Source organism: Lampris incognitus, unplaced genomic scaffold, assembly GCF_029633865.1.
Source record: "Lampris incognitus isolate fLamInc1 unplaced genomic scaffold, fLamInc1.hap2 scaffold_57, whole genome shotgun sequence".
Lineage (NCBI taxonomy): Eukaryota > Metazoa > Chordata > Actinopteri > Lampriformes > Lampridae > Lampris > Lampris incognitus.
Window position 1 is genome coordinate 497,501 of NW_026611535.1, and position 16,038 is coordinate 513,538.

At 39.4% G+C, this 16,038-nt stretch overlaps 1 pseudogene; it reads right to left on the reverse strand.

Annotated features, from left to right (window-relative positions):
* Positions 1–1,328: 1,328 nt before the first annotated feature.
* LOC130133962 (cytochrome b-like) lies at positions 1,329–3,334 on the reverse strand (annotated as a pseudogene).
* Positions 3,335–16,038: the final 12,704 nt, after the last annotated feature.

Genomic DNA, 16,038 nt, shown 5'->3' on the forward strand with positions numbered 1-16,038 from the left:
CGGAGTCGGGTTGTTTGTGAATGCAGCCCAAAGCGGGTGGTAAATTCCATCTAAGGCTAAATACTTGCACGAGACCGATAGTGGACAAGTACCGTAAGGGAAAGTTGAAAAGAACTTTGAAGAGAGAGTTCAACAGGGCGTGAAACCGTTAAGAGGTAAACGGGTGGGGTCCGCGCTGTCCTACTCCCTCTATATTTACTGTAGGACAACAGTGGTAAAATTAATGAAACATTATTTGAAACTTCTTTTATGTAGTTATGTAAAATAAGTTTCAAATAACATTTCATTGATGTTGTTCTGCAGGAAGAGGAAGAGGAAGAGGAAGAGGAAGAGGAAGAGGAAGAGGAAGAGGAAGAGGAAGAGGAAGAGGAAGAGGAAGATCTTATTTTGACAATGCCGCTTCACATATATCTTACTTGGTAAAGGTTGTCTCCGTTATCGCCACCAGGGATCCAGCATAAAGCAAAATATTGTCAGGCGAATTGATGCAATAATACAGACGATATGCTACACCATTGACCTGACGTACAAGCTCTCAATATACATATTCATCTTAATTCCAGTCCTCACCTATAATCATGAGCTTTAGGTACTGACCAAAAGAGTAGCATCACAGATACACACACCCGAAATTAGATTCCTCAATAGCGTGTCTGGGTTCAGCCTTGCATATAGCGTAAAGATCTCGAACATCCACACAGAACTTCGAATAGAACCACTGCTACTTCACATCAAAACAAACCAGTTGACGTACTTCAGGCATATAATTAGGATACCTCCTGTGCGCCTTCCTTTGCACGTTTACCGAGCACGACCAACTTGCAGGATACACCGAGTTACACACAGAAGTCGCTACAGAAACTACATAAACAAACTGGCCTGACAACACCTTGGAGGACAACAGCAGTAAAAACAATGACATATTATTTAAACTACATAAAAGAAGTTTCAAATAATATTTCATTGCTTTTACTGCTGTTGTCCTGCAATAAATATATACCTGTAAGCAAGACGGAGTAGAATCCCCCATGATGACCTGGAGGGCGTTCCTACAGAGACAGATGTCTGGAGTTCCCTACTTAGCTTGCAGCAACCGTGACCCAACCCCGGAAAGGCAGCTAAAAATGAAATCAGATTCTCAACTCAACCCGCAGCTGGGATTAGTTTGTTGGGAATACATCATAGGATGGTGTAAACTAATACAAACTATCACTCACACTTAACTCAAGGAAAACTGACTACTGGATTGGCAGGAATAAAAGCATAAATACATACAGCTTCAAGGACAATACAGCTAAAGCTATCAAGGCACTGAGGAACACAAGGAATCATAGTAGGTCCTTGTAGGAGAAATAACAGGGAAAAATAGCTTATCTGACTTCAACCCTGTTGGGTTATTATATCCAATTTGTGGAGAAACAACAGATGAACAAGGGTGACAGCAGCAATAATCAAATGGAGCAGGAAGTGAAAGATGAACAATCAATTGACAACAGCATTATCTACCCAGAATCCATCTCAGATCCATTGAACTAGCATTCCTCTTCCATAGGCAATACTTGAGAGTAGGTTGGTAATGACTGTGGCCCCTCAAAAACACATTTGGCCTCAAAGAAGAACAAATCCTAGGAAGGTAATAGCTATAACTACAACTAGGACAACAACTCCAATGCTTCAGGTCTCATGTAGAAGTATGACCCATAATAGACACCTTGGACAATATGTACTAGGTAGATATTCACATGGACGACACATATGAGTCGCCTATGGCTCACATCTCCACAAATATCGACTACCAAGAAGAATGCTGTGAAGGTCTCTCAGTTGTAGTGTATGGGTAGAAATACACCTATTAAAATCTGACACATAAAACACAGCCCAAGGACGAAACCAAGCTGCAGTTACCTTGACAGAAGGACTGACAGGGTGACGGTGAGTATAAGCAGTATTAAGTGTGTTTTAACGAGGTCCCATTGATATTACTTGTGCTGAACATAGGTGGGATCTGAAGTAAGGTGGCAGACTTAGAGCCTACTTTCTCTTGTCATATCGGGTCTATGGCCTAACCTGCTATCATCTGCCCAAATATTACCTAAGACTCAGGTATTAGCAGGTGGATGATGGCTACCTAATAGCCTAATAACTATTAACAAGTTCTATGGCTACTAGCAGGCCAAGAATTCTAACTTTACAGGGCTAGATATGGTCACAGTGGGAGTGTTGAGCACATATATATTTAGGGTAATAACCACACCTGCTGAAATGCTGCATCAGGCTAGCTGCTTAATAATGTTGACTACTTGGAGGTTATTGTGATTGATGGATCTATAGGCTATGAATTAGGGAAACCCTATAGATCCAATCAATATGACTCCAAGGCTATAGGCCAACATGAGTGAGGTGGCAATTAAGGGGATTGTTACGACTCATGCATTGATGTGGGAACTATTCAGGGCCTCCACAATGGCATCTTTGGAGAAGAAGCCTGCAAGGAAGGGTTAAAAGACTTGATGTAGCTCCTAGGAGTTCAGGTGACTTAAAATCCACGCTATAGCTACGATTCTGCCAATATCCCCAATCCAGTTATGGACTGCCTAAAGGGCAGCAATGTTGGCTCGCACTCAGCCATATCATCAGCCATTAACTAAGAAAGACATAATCCCAACTCCCTCTCAAACAATGAGAAGCTGCAATGTATTGTTGGCAGTTACCTGGATAACTATTGCCACAACAAATATGAGAACATATTTGAAGAAACTTGTATTTAAGACCGTTGAACTCACTTGCTTACATGAGCTCCTACTTGGGTTTGTGGCTCCTAAGACCAATGGATAGCTGTTATCCTTTAAAAGCCATTTCTAGAATTTTAGCCTAAAAAGTAAGAATTAGCAGTTCTTGTTGCTACATGCCTCTCTCGGTAGCCCAAAGCAGTTTAGCCCCTATCTCTAGAATCACAATCCAGTATTCTATTTAAACTAGGCCGAGATCCCGTAGCTTACAATTTTGAATCAATCTTGACAAATTGATTCCACAATCATGGACTTCATGAGCACACTGATGAGGAGATGAGGAGACTTCTGCTCCAAAGGAGGAAAGAAGTTATGCAAAAATCCACAAATGGGCTGAAAAAACAGACAAGAAGAGTTGAGTTGACGTGGATTCAGCAAAGTACACAAATGACAAAGGTCCTGTTCACACCAGTACACACACTGGCACAACAACCAGTAACACATACCTGTGGGCCACCATGGAGAGTATACTGGTCACTGAAAGCTCCTATAACTTCAGCATAGTTTACGTCAGGGATAAGTTCATCCTTCCAGTACCAAGCCATACCACAAAATGGTTGATGTTGGAAATTTAAAAGTTTTACCTGTTAACAGGACTATTTACCAAGTACATTGACACACCTCTCTGTGCTTGAGAGCTATAGCCACTATACAAACTATAGAAATACACAGCTTTTTTATTATCTGCCAAGTGCATTAAAAACAGGTCTGTTCCTTTTAAAGCTGTTACCTGTCAAGGAGTTCCACAAACAGCAATGAGTACAACACCTGTGTGGGTGGCAGGGGTGAGTGTGTGTTATGATTGGTATTTTGAACTCTGTTATTAGGGAGACATCACTTTGTGATATTATCATGGCTACTCTGCATGTTATTACAATAGGTAACTGGTTGCACCTTTCAAACTGAATATTTACTATCATTTCTGGTCTTGCAGAAAAATTCCTTTTTGTTAATATTACTATTTTTTGTTAGATTTAAGCAGTTCACAAAAATCATCCAGTACATGTGACAGTTAATAGTTTCACTCAACATTGTCATGTAATCCCAACAGTAACATTTAAAAACAATCCACATTGCAAACAACACATGACAAATATCTTTGGTATCAGCAATGACAAAATTTATTTTATAGGCAAAATATTCTTTTAACTCCATTTACACATTCCTTTTTCTCTGCACAGATCAGAAAATGAAGACCCAAAAAAACTAAGAATTGATGTTTATGACTATTTTTGGATATTTTCCTCACAAATTCAAATAATGTTAACTAACCAAGGCATCAGTTGACATAATGTAGCCTTGCCTTAATGCTTCACAGCTCTTGCAGTAATTTCTAACTCTTTAACTATCTATGCTCTCAGGAATAGATACATCTCTATGGCTTCATCTGTTGGGGTGGCTGAGAGTAAGGAGTTTTCTGCCATTATAAGGCAACACAAGCTAAATACAGTTTCATCATAAGGAGAAGGTCCTCTCTGTTGGCATTCTTGTTTACAAGCCTCCACTGCTTCCTGGGAGACCTCCTTCAGGTGAATCTGTCCTCCAAATATATGAGGAATGCTGCACATGAGAATTGAACATCCACTTGGAGCTACGGCATTTCTGCTCTTGCAGATAATGTGGGTATTCCACAAATTTGGAACTTGCATCAGCTCTTCCTGTACAAACTCAAATATCAGTGAGAACAAACATTAATGTAACACTTCCTTTTTTAAAAGTCACTATAATACATGCAGACATATGCTCTTATGGACAAAGGGGGTGAGTGGATGCTGGGGAAAGGAACTTTTTCTTTGCCCAACAACCAAATTGTTTACATCACAAATACAAATATCTATAAATACCTATTAAAATCACACATGCACACACGCATAGGGACAGAATAACATATAGAAACATAGACCTACTAACACACCTAAAACATGTCCACACAAGTAAACACTACAAGCTACTTGTCCAAGAAGTCTCAAGAGAAACAGTCATTCTCTTTCAGTTCCTGGAGACAATTCATCCAGTATTGGGCATGATGCGTTTTCAAAAAGTCCACCAGCTTTCCATCCACTGATAGTGATTACTGGACCCAGCAATATAACAATTACTGACGTGGCGATCCGTACTCCATCATAAGAATTTCTGCATCTCTACCATTGTGACATTTTCTGTCCCCAAATCTGCGCGAATTCTGACAGCTGTCCCCATCCTTTTCTCAACTTCTGCTATGAAATAAACAACGATGGTCTTGGGATTGCTGTTTGCTGAATACGCATGAAGACATACCGTGAGTCTTGAAAAGCCATCAATCGCTCCATTTATACAAATGCTCAACACTGCGGGGGTCTAGAAACTTTAACAAATGCCTCACTATATTTTGAGTCACAACATACCCAGCTTGTGTAATGGTTATGAAAATGCTGTAATTCTGAATGCACTAAATGGGAAAAATAAATGTTGAAAAAACCTCCACAAGATGTGCACTGACTATAAAAAGAGAAGTTAAAGTTGCTGTGTTTAAAATGCACAGTCTAATTATAATTTACATTCCATATTTTATTTGGGGAAAATCCACTTGAAGTTACGTTTCCCAGTGTTTCCTTGTTTCGCCAAGTTTAGTCATCAGCCTGGAATCTGCTGATCTGTTGTCCATTGCTAATGCCTTGTTCAGACCTGTAGGGGAATAAAGTGTTGCCTGCGGTCTGCCATTACAACATCCCACTTGACTGTAGCAACATGGTGTCCGTGTTTTGTGTCTTTCTATCCCCCCCTTACAGGTAGGAGCGATAGTTTTGATATGTTTCATAGTGTGTATATGTTTTCTATCCTATAAGGAGCACGCAGGGAGTAAAATATTCCTGTCTGCAGTAACTGTAGCATGTGAAGGTAGTCTGGCTAATCTGGAGATGTTGCTCTGCTGTAGCGTGCTAGCTGTAGCGTGCTAACTGTAGCATTCTAGCTGTAGCATGCTAGCTCGCTACGTTACATAGGCAGCAGCGCAGTAGAAACGTCACGGTCGCCATTTAGTGAGGAAGCGTCTCATAACAAAGCGTGTTTGCTCTGCATTCATTCTACATGATGTGGTTACAATAGTCATGCCAAAGTGTTGCACTTTACCAAATAGATCAGTTGAATGTGTGAATGCAAGATTACTTTTATTCCTGTTTAACTTTAATGGAGATTAAACTGTTCTCACGGTTAAATACATAACAATAGTATCTACTATAGGAACAATCACTCATATATTTTCGGAATGTGTGTGTGTGTGGTGTTAGTGTGTGTGTGTTAGTTAGTGTAGATAGCGGGACCGAAAACTGAAGCATTTATGATCCTAATTCTTTTGGGAGATGGTAGGTATTGTCCCAGAGAGTACGGGAAAAATCCCAGAAAATTAAAATTACGCATAATTATGCATAAATATGCATTTTTCTAAAAATGTCTAAAAACAACTTTTCTCGCGATTTCAGATGATTCTGAGCATCTTTGATTTTTTTCACCTATATAAAAAACATTTTCCGGGACTTAGAAATGTTCTGGCATTATGCAAAATATGCATTTTTGAAAAAATGCACTTATGATCCTACTTTTTTTGGAAGTGGTAGGTATTGTTCGAGAGAGGACCAGAAAATTAAAATAATTATATTAATTATGCATAATTATGCAAACTATGCATTTTCTAAAAATGGCTAAAAACCTCTTTTCTCGCCATTTCAGATGACTCTGAACATTTCGGGGGACGGAGTTGAAGGGGGGTAAACCACTTTTCTCGGCATTTCAGATGATTCTGAGCATTTGGGCGGGGTTGGAGTGGGGGGGGGTTTAGGGGCAGGGGGAAGGCGGTTAGCTGGCAGGATGAAGAGGACGGAGATTTAGACGGGTGGATAACCGAACTGCTACATTGTAGCGGGGCTCTTCTAGTCACTCATATATTTTCAGAATGTGTATGTGTGTGATGTTAGTGTGTGTGTGGTGTTGGTATAGATAGCGAGACCGAAAACTAAAGCACTTATGATCCTAATTCTTTTTGGAGGTGGTAGGTATTGTCTCAGAGAGTAAAGGAAAAATCCCAGATAATTAAAATCATGCATAAGTATTCATAAATATACAAAATATGCGTTTTTCTAAAAATGAATAAAAACCACTTTTCTCGGCATTTGAGATGATTCTGAGCATCTTTGATTTTTTCACCTAGATAACATTTTTCTGGCACTTACAAATGTTTTGGCATCACTGGTCAACACAATTTTTCTTGCATGGGGTTTTTCAACGGATTCTAGCTAACGTTTGGCTGCTGAATCCAAATCTGACATTAGTTTTTGCCTATCACATCAGGTTTTTGAACTGTGAAAAATCATTATTTTTGAGAAAACAGCAATTTTACACTCGAAGTTAAAAAAACACTGTTGCATTAGAAGATCGATACATGCAAAAATGACTACAATAAATAAATAAACACTCAGCTAGCATGAAATTACTTCGGAAATGAATAGGGGTCATTTTTAGCCCTACCAACATTGCCAGACTAGATGGTCAACTTTTGTACAATCCTGAATAAGGAGCATACAGATAGCACAAAAACTTGATGTGATAGAGCAAATCTGAGCTCAGATTGGGATTCAGCAGCCCAAAATTAGCCAAAAACAGTTTCCAAAGTCCATACACAAAAAAAAAAAACCAACTATATTTTTGTAGACCAATGTTATGCAAAATATGCATTTTTGCAAAAATGCACTTATGATCCTTATTTTTTTTGGAGGTGGTAGGTATTGTTCCAGAGAGGATCAGAAAAATAGCAGAAAATTAAAATAATTACAATAATTATGCATAATTATGAAAAATATGCATTTTCTACAAATGGCTAAAAACCACTTTTCTCTGCATTTCAGATGATTCTGAGCATCTTTGATTTTTTCACCTAGATAACATTTTTCTGGCACTTACAAATGTTTTGGCATCACTGGTCAACACAATTTCTCTTGCATGGGGTTTTTCAACGGATTCTAGCTAACGTTTGGCTGCTGAATCCAAATCTGACATTAGTTTTTGCCTATCACATCAGGTTTTTGAACTGTGAAAAATCATTATTTTTGAGAAAACAGCAATTTTACACTCGAAGTTAAAAAAACACTGTTGCATTAGAAGATCGATAGATGCAAAAATGACTACAATAAATAAATAAACACTCAGCTAGCATGAAATTACTTCGGAAATGAATAGGGGTCATTTTTAGCCCTACCAACATTGCCAGACTAGATGGTCAACTTTTGTACAATCCTGAATAAGGAGCATACAGATAGCACAAAAACTTGATGTGATAGAGCAAATCTGAGCTCAGATTGGGATTCAGCAGCCCAAAATTAGCCAAAAACAGTTTCCAAAGTCCATACACAAAAAAAAAAACCAACTATATTTTTGTAGACCAATGTTATGCAAAATATGCATTTTTGCAAAAATGCACTTATGATCCTTATTTTTTTTGGAGGTGGTAGGTATTGTTCCAGAGAGGATCAGAAAAATAGCAGAAAATTAAAATAATTACAATAATTATGCATAATTATGAAAAATATGCATTTTCTACAAATGGCTAAAAACCACTTTTCTCTGCATTTCAGATGATTCTGAGCATCTGTGATTTTTTCTCGTATGTAATTTTTTTTTTCTGGGACTCATGTTTTAGCATCATGCAAAATATGCATTTTTACAAAAATGCACTTACGATCCTAATTTTTTTGTAGGTGGTAGGTATTGTTCCACAGAGGACCAGAAAAATAGCAGAAAATTCAAATAATTATAATAATTATGCATCATTATGCAAAATATGCGTTTTCTAAAAATGGCTGAAAACCACTTCTCTCGCCATTTCACATGAATCTAAGCATTTGGGGGGAGGGACTGGGAGTGGGGGGGGGGTTTAGGGACAGGGGTAAGGCGGTTAGCTGGCAGGATGAAGAGGAGGGAGATTTACAGAGGTGGATAAGATGCAAAAATGACTACAATAAATAAATAAACACTCAGCTAGCATGAAATTACTTCGGAAATGAATAGGGGTCATTTTTAGCCCTACCAACATTGCCAGACTAGATGGTCAACTTTTGTACAATCCTGAATAAGGAGCATACAGATAGCACAAAAACTTGATGTGATAGAGCAAATCTGAGCTCAGATTGGGATTCAGCAGCCCAAAATTAGCCAAAAACAGTTTCCAAAGTCCATACACAAAAAAAAAAAACCAACTATATTTTTGTAGACCAATGTTATGCAAAATATGCATTTTTGCAAAAATGCACTTATGATCCTTATTTTTTTTGGAGGTGGTAGGTATTGTTCCAGAGAGGATCAGAAAAATAGCAGAAAATTAAAATAATTACAATAATTATGCATAATTATGAAAAATATGCATTTTCTACAAATGGCTAAAAACCACTTTTCTCTGCATTTCAGATGATTCTGAGCATCTGTGATTTTTTCTCGTATGTAATTTTTTTTTTCTGGGACTCATGTTTTAGCATCATGCAAAATATGCATTTTTACAAAAATGCACTTACGATCCTAATTTTTTTGTAGGTGGTAGGTATTGTTCCACAGAGGACCAGAAAAATAGCAGAAAATTCAAATAATTATAATAATTATGCATCATTATGCAAAATATGCGTTTTCTAAAAATGGCTGAAAACCACTTCTCTCGCCATTTCACATGAATCTAAGCATTTGGGGGGAGGGACTGGGAGTGGGGGGGGGGGTTTAGGGACAGGGGTAAGGCGGTTAGCTGGCAGGATGAAGAGGAGGGAGATTTACAGAGGTGGATAACCGAACCGCTACATTGTAGTGGGGTTCTTCTAGTGCACACATATTATGCTATTTATTTTAAAGGTGCAACAGGTAATTTTCTAAATCCGTTCAAGGTGATAGTTCAAAGTATTTTTCGAAGTCAGTTTAAAGCTACTGTAAAGATATTCCCTTTCTAATGCTGCTTTACGATGCTGTCAAGATATTCGGCTTATTCTGGTTAAATGTCCAATGCAGATACTTTTCTGATTTATATCCAATGTGCTTTCTGTGTTGTTTAAGGTAACATAAAGACAATATTGGTATTTTCATTGTGACAATTGACAACACTATATTTTTCGAATTGTGTACTTTCTTAAAGCGACTGTGTACTATGTTTCAAATTGTTTATAAGGACAATGCAATGTTTATTGACAAGCTTTGTGAACATGTAAATATGAAAATTTGGGAAAATGCATTACAACATCGGACTTCACTACAGCAACATCGTATCCGTGTTTGGTTTCTTTCTATTCCCCCTTACAGGGGCGTAACCCTTGAACGCAGCTGACATGGTGTAGCTTCTATCCATGGACACATCCGTGCCCCTCCACCTAATCAGTGACAAATCATGCTACACAGTAAAATCCTGACTATTAATTTAACTCGGAGAGTGTACAAATAGATCCTTTCGGGTCCATTTCTACACTCTCCGAGTTAAATTAACCCTCAGGAGCGTGCCAGACTCCTCCTTCCTCCTGTACAGCCCCGTGCAGTTTAGCACCCTTCTTAGCGCGCGCATAGCGACCACAGTATCATCCATCGTGCTCAGTAACGACAGCATCTCGCCACATGTCTCAACCCAAGCACGGACCAGAACTTGATCAAGTCGTGTAAATGGCGCATACCGAAGCAGAACAACCACCTGCGCCCAACACCGCTTCTAACTACAGGTTGTAAAGCTAGAGAAGAACTACACATAATGACACTGTTACTTAAAAACAATGAATCTATACTCAAGTATTGGTGACCAACTGATTTATCAATCTTCGGACATATTTTCATTACTCAAATTGAAACATTATCTAGAATTATGTACCCAGCTTTTTCATTAGCCATTACTGACACAATTAAATCATTTAATCAAACAAATTTCTACTTTATTTGGAAAAACAAACATCATTATATAACAAAACGGGATGTGGTAAAATCGTTAAAAGAAGGTGGCTTGGGGCGCTGGTGAGCAGTAACATGTGAGGACGTCTTTAGATTGAGCTCCTGATCAGGGCGAACCTTTCATTAATATTTTAACTTTTCAGATCAAACACAGATAAATTAGGTTTAACACACACGATACTTAACCTCTAGCACACCGGACTCACAACCCCGTACTTGCATATCGATCATCTGGAAGACGCGATGGGCAAAAACAAATCCAGCAGTGACCAGGCCGCTAAAGCCTCGGGCTCTGTGAAAGCCCCGGGCAGGGAGTCTACAGACCTATCTGGGGTGATGGCTGCCATCGCGAGCAGTGAGAGCAAGATCTTGGCACGGATCGATTCATTCACAGAGGATCTGAATGCAAAAATAGACGCTATAAAGGCCGGCATGGCGAAACAAGAGACCCGTCTGAAAGACGTGGAGGACGGCCTGAACACATACTCAGACAAGACCACGAATATGGAGGAGGACATCGGCCAGCTAACACCTGAAGTCGCTATGCTACGCCAGAAGGTAGACGGTCTGGAGGGACGACAACGCCGGTGTAATGCACGCATTGTCGGGATAAAGGAGGGATTCGAGACCAGCGGAGGCCAGCAGCCTACTATTAGCATCGCTAAACTACTGCAGGAGTTACTAGGCCTCAGCTTCACCCCGACCCTAGACTGGGCTCACCGCGGCCTGCGGCACTCCACCAACAAAGGAGAACCCCCCAGGATCATCGTGGTGAAGTTTCCCTATTTCTCAGAGAGGGAGGAGGTTTTCCGCAAAGCTGCCCGTTCAGCTCCGTTGAGCCTGCACGGCAAGAGAGTGACCATCTTCCCGGATTACACCGCGGCAGTGGCGAAGAAGAGAGCGGCCTTCTCCGAAGCTCAGTGGCTCCTCCGGGGCTGCCAGGGCGTCAAGTTCGGAATCCTGTTCCCGGCGGTGCTTCGTATCACTTCATCGTCCGGCCAAGAAAAGCGGTTCGAAGACCCATCTAAGGCGATGGGTTATATCAGGGAGAATCTAAAGCCTCAGGACAATGTACAGTAAGATGTTGATAAACTCCAATATATTTGTGGCTAACTGGTATTGGCGGCTAATTGATATTAGCTGCTAAGTGCCAACAGCTAGCGGAAGTAACTAGCTAAGACACCAAGACAACAGGGTAACGTTATGGTTTAACTTTATCTATTTACTTTAACATTTGTAATTTGAGACTCACAGATAATGTTACATTTTTCATTTAATAAGAATGTCTCATACCTGCTGCCCATTTAAAAAAGCTATTTTTCTGTTTTATTATTATCGTGTGTGTGCATGTATATGTGTGTATGGATGCTAATTATTATGAGACCCGTAACAGTGCTTTGGTGACGACTGCTAGGGCGACACCCAGGTCAGTGTCACTTACCTACAAAGGAACTGTATTATAACTGCTGTTATATGGGTGTAGATATATTTTTCTTCCTTTTCTTTTTTTTTTTTAATTTTAATTTAAAAATTTTTTTTAATATGGGTGTTGATATATAGTTCTTAGTTATATAAATACTTTTTGGATTTAATATAATCTTAACAAGACCACTGTTCGCCCTGGTTGGGGCTTGTTAGAGGGTTTCTATATGGTTATTTGCCAGGTTATACTAGAAATGGGGGATGCGATCTCTAGGAAATTAGTAGATCAGCATGGGTTCTCAAGGCTCTGTTTTTGTTTTGTAGCTAGTAGGCAGGGACTTTTTCTTTTCTTTTCTCTTTTCATTTTTAGAAAAAATGTTTGACACTCAGAATACAGGTTATCTTCGTTTTTTGAGCTGGAATATAAAGGGAATTCACAATCCAGTAAAGCGTAGTAGGGTTTTTGGACATTTAAAATCTTTGAGAGCTGATGTCATGTTCTTACAGGAAACCCACCTTCGGTCAAGTGAACACACAAAACTAAAAAAAGCTTGGATAGGACAAATTTTCTGTTCCACAAATGACAACAGAACGCGGGGCACGGCCATCTTGATCAGGAAGGGTATCCCATTCGTTCCACTACTGACTATTTCTGAGCCCAGGGGAAGGTATGTGATAGTGACGGGTAACCTGTATGGTACACTTGTGGCACTGGCAAATGTATATGGACCAAACTGGGATGACCCACTTTTTTTCTCTAGTTTCATAGCAGCCCTCCCAGACTTAAATAATTACCGATTAATATTGGGGGGAGATTTTAATTGTGTATTACATCCATATTTGGACAGATCAAACCCAAGACCTAATAGTAAAGTTTCGAAGGCAGGTGCTGTTATCCATTCATTTATGGAATCCTACTCTCTTTTTGATCCCTGGAGAAGAAACAACCCAACTACTAAACAATACTCCTTTTTTTGCCCAGTGCACCATTCTTACTCAAGGATTGATTTTTTTCTCCTGGATAGTAGGGTCCTTCCTATGGTTAGGGGGAGCCAATATAATTGTATTGTTATTTCGGATCATAGTCCTGTACATCTAGATATAGGTTTCATAGACTGCCCTAAACCCCAACGCACCTGGCGATTTGATCCTCTATTACTGTCCAGGGACTCCTTTAAAATTTTTCTCTCCCAGCAGATAGATATCTTTATGGAATTCAACCATACTCCGGATATGCCACTAACTATTGTTTGGGAGGCTCTCAAAGCCTACCTTAGAGGCCAAATAATCTCATACACAGCACATGAGAGAAAGAAACATAAACAACGTCTAACAGAACTGTCCCATAGTATAGCGGAAGTGGACCGTTCATATGCCGATTCCCCAACACCTGAACTTTATGAGAAAAATTTATTATTAAAAACAGAATTCGACAATCTCTCCATTAAACAAACAGAACAATTATCCTTTAAATCAAAACAGACATTTTATGAGCATGGAGAGAAAGCTGGAAAACTGTTAGCCCATCAGGTTAGACAGTCCATAGCCGCTAACACTATTTCTGAAATTTGCACAGCAGCTGGGGTAAAGACTGCCGACCCTGACACCATCAATAACCAGTTTAAACAATTTTATATTACCCTTTATAGTTCAAAACTGCCCAGCGACTTGTTGCATATTTCAACTTTTTTAGACGGTCTGACCACACCAAAAATTTCCCTTGAAGACAGAGCACAGATAGACAGAGAGATATCAACAGAGGAAGTGATACAAGCAATTAAATCCATGCAGAGCAACAAAGCACCAGGTCCGGATGGTTTCACAATTGAAATGTATAAAGAATTTGCTACCAACCTGACACCAATACTTAACCTGATGTATCAGGAAATTTTTAACCAACATAAATTGCCCCAAACTATGATGCAGGCAATCATATCAGTGTTACTTAAAAAAGAAAAAGATCCCCTAATGTGTGGCTCCTACCGTCCTGTAAGCTTGTTGAATTGCGACTACAAAATCCTTACAAAAATCTTGGCCACCCGTATTGAAACTGTTGTCCCAACGGTTGTTAACCCTGATCAAACTGGTTTTATACCAGGCAGGCAATCATTCTATAACATGCGCCGCCTATTTAATGTACTATACACACCACATTCCGTAAAACAGACAGAAGTAGTGATTTCTTTAGATGCTGAGAAGGCATTTGACCGCATCGAATGGCAATATCTATTTGCTGTTCTAGAAAGGTTTGGCTTTGGTTTCACATTCCTAGCATGGGTTAAAATATTGTATTGCTCACCGACAGCCGCAGTGCGGACGAATAATATTATTTCTGATTATTTTTCACTCCATAGGGGCTGCAGACAGGGCTGCAGCCTCTCTCCTTACTTGTTCGATTTGGCAATTGAGCCACTCGCTATAGCTCTTAGGGCAGAGGATGGCATTAAAGGTATCTCAAGAGGTGGTAAATTGCATAAGGTATCACTTTATGCAGATGACCTGTTGTTATATATATCCAACCCAATAGAATCTATACCAACACTATTACTTACCCTGGATAACTTTGGTCGCCTGTCAGGTTATAAGATAAATTATTCAAAGAGCTTGCTTTTTCCGATTAACCACACTGATAGAGACTACTCTAGCTTTCCATTCAAACTTGAACATAATGTATTTACATATTTAGGAATCAAAGTCACTCATACAATGGGGAGGTTATATAACCATAACTTTAAAACACTAATAGAACGAACAAAACAAGATTTTAAAAAGTGGTCAACGCTACCAATTTCATTAGCGGGCCGCATTAATATAGTTAAAATGACAGTCTTACCCAGATTTCTCTATCTTTTTCAAATGATTCCCATATTCATACCTAAGACAACTTTTCAACAATTAGATAGATTAATTTCATCATTCATTTGGAACAATTCAAACCCCTGGATGAAGAAAATATACTTGGAGGTCCCTAAGGAGACAGGGGGATTAGGTTTGCCTAACTTTATTTGTTACTACTGGGCTGCGAACATTGTAAAACTTTTATATTGGGCATTTACATATGAGAATCAACAGGGTACAGATTGGGTTCACATGGAACTCTTATCCAATCCTTTACCGATACTCACCTCTCCACTACCACATAATCGTAACATACAAATAACAAACCCAGTGGTTAAAGCTTCACTTAGGATATGGCTCCAGTTTAGGAGGCATTTTGGATTAAAGCATGCTAGCGGTCTTTTTCAAGTAGCAAATAATCAATTCTTCTTGCCATCTGTGTTAGATAACACATTTCAACTTTGGCATAGAAATGGACTGGTGTTTTTCTGTGATCTATTTAAAGATGGAACATTCGCTTCATTTGAAACACTTACCAAAGACCATAACATACCCAGATCCCATTTTTTTAGATACCTTCAAATCCGTAGTTTTGCCAAGGAAGTGTTTCCCTCATTTCCGTATCTGCCAACCAGGAGCCAATTAGATGTTATTCTAGAGAAGGATCCCTTTGGGAAAAAACGGGTCTCTATAATTTACACATTGATACAGGGATTGAAACAGATATCCTGGGACAAAACAAAAACTGCATGGGAGAGAGATTTGGGTGTAGAGCTTTCTGAAGAGGCATGGCGGGACAGCTTAACTCGTATTCATACGTCTTCATTGTGTATACGACATGGGTTAATTCAGTTTAAGGTGCTTCACCGTCTTCACTACTCGGGGGACAAGCTTGCCAGAATCTTTCCCACCACAGACCCTAGCTGTCCGAGGTGCAGTCATAGTCCAGCCTCGGTGGGACACATGTTCTGGGCATGCCCCTCCCTCAACAGTTATTGGGGACAGATATTTAATGTATTCTCACATATCTGTAAACAGACCATAAACCCCGATTTTC